This window comes from Moschus berezovskii, chromosome 7 (genome assembly GCF_049115385.1).
Source record: "Moschus berezovskii isolate FMDL1 chromosome 7, NW_MosBer_1.0, whole genome shotgun sequence".
In the NCBI taxonomy this organism is placed as follows: Eukaryota; Metazoa; Chordata; class Mammalia; order Artiodactyla; family Moschidae; genus Moschus; species Moschus berezovskii.
This window is the reverse complement of record NC_142466.1, coordinates 12,762,371-12,764,320: the sequence shown is the minus strand read 5'-3', so window position 1 is coordinate 12,764,320 and position 1,950 is coordinate 12,762,371. Positions and strand designations below refer to the sequence as shown.

Sequence of the window (1,950 nt, the reverse complement as noted above, 5' to 3'; positions counted from 1 at the left end):
AGTGATGCCAAGAAGAGAGAGAAAAACACACATAGAGGAACCAAGACAAAAGGGAATCGCAAAAGAGGTGACAGATGTAAACTTGGATATGTTAGTAAGCACATTAGATGTAAATTCACCAAATGTTTCTTTTTAACGAAGGTTTCAGACTGTGTAAAGTGACTCTGTGTGAACCAGAGAGAGGAAATTAACCTGCTCAAGTACCCAGCAAGTTGGGGAGGTGGAGGGTGGGCTGTGTTCTTCCAGCCCTCCCCAGTCCAGTCAAACCCAGTCCCTCTCTACTGAGCAGCCCACTGCGTGCTGGGTGGCGTCAGATTCTGGAACATGCAGATGAGTGAAAAAACAAGGTTTCTACCCTTACAGTATTTTCCTCAATGACGAGCAACTATGTTTTAGGACAAATTCTTGGATGCATTTTTTTTCTAGGGGTTTGTGGTCACAGCAAGACTTCATAGGGGTGGGGACAGTTTTTTAAATTTATTTATTTTTAATTGAAGAATAATTACAATACAGTGTTGGTTTCTGCCATACATCAACATGGATCAGTCGTGGGGTGGGGACAGGTCTGAGGCCGTGTCTGAGGAAGGCCCAGCCTGTGAACCTGAATGTTCCTCAAAGTGGGACCACGTGAGCACAGTGGGGAAGCCAGGGGGAGGGGGCACTTTTCTCAATGGAAATTCATCAATGCGTTTCTGTCTGCCCCAGTTATCAGCGTTGCTATTTCAGTGAGCAGCCATGGAGCCTCCACCAGGCTCTGGCCAGACGCTGGGGGCGGGGGTGCAGGGCCACGATACGGCAGGGTCCTCTCTGTCGTCAGAAAACATGAGCTCATGCCAGGGTTTCTGCAGGTCACTGAGATAGCACGGACTCTCTGGAGACAGGCGTGACCCTCAGGTCGGCTCCTAGTCATTGAACTAAGTGGGCCCAGATAAGGGCCAGATAATGGTAGCCAAACTCCCACGGCCTGGACAGGCTTCCCCCAGGGCCCCCAGGGCCAGAGAGGGGGCAGGTCTGGGAGGGGCCAGCCAGATGGAGCCTGAGACCTGGGCAATGCCACCGGGGCCCAGGCCTCTTGGGGCTTAGAGCCCTACCCTTGGTCCATGACCCTGTCTCTAGGCCAAATTGTTGTTAGGAAAAACGGATGTCTGCTGGGAAGACCACTGGCCACAGTAACTCCTGGAAAGATGTCAAACTGGCAGCACTCTCTTCCCTGGACTTTTTCTTGTTTCATCACCATTCGCTGTATCTGTTGGCAGATTTTAGTGTGTGGGGAAGTAGACTCGTGCATTCAGGGATCTGTTGCGGATGGGTGGAGGGTGGGGAGGACACGGGGTTAATCTGCGTGGTGGCTTCAGGGAAAGCCGAGACCTGACCAAGATCTCAGCTTGTGTCCGACTCTTTGTGGCCCCATGGACTGCAGCACGTCAGGCTTCCCTGTCCTTCACCATCTCCCAGAGTTTGCTCAAACTTGTCCATCGAGTCAGTGATGCCATTCAACCATCTCATCCTCTGTCATCCCTTTCTCCTGCCTTCAATCTTTTCCAGCATCAGGGTCTTTTCCAATGAGTTGACTCTTCACATCAGATGGCCAAAGTATTGGAGATTCAGCCTCAGCATCAGTCCTTCCAATGAACTGATGCTTCAGGACTGATCTCCTTTAGGATTGACTGGTTTGATCAGCCTCTGTGCTCTGACCCTAAATTGGCACCTGAGGAAGCTTCATCTCAACTAAGCCATCCTGGGACTTAAGCCACAATCGCTTCAATGATAAAATGACACCTGTGTAACCACGATGGGAGACAGTCATAGCCCAGACCTGCGAGTCTCTGGGGGCTGCTCTACAGCACCTGGGGAGTGTGGGAGGTGGATTTAGAGCCTGGAGGACCCCGGAGCTCAGTCTTCTCCGGGGATGGCAAACAACAGTCTGCGTGGGCTCCCCTCTGTCCTTGT

The 1,950-nt window shown here is 51.5% G+C and overlaps 1 pseudogene; it reads right to left on the bottom strand.

The window, feature by feature from the left end:
* Positions 1 to 371: 371 nt before the first annotated feature.
* On the bottom strand, positions 372 to 1,231 carry LOC148777254 (uncharacterized; annotated as a pseudogene).
* Between the last annotated feature and the right edge of the window lie 719 nt (positions 1,232 to 1,950).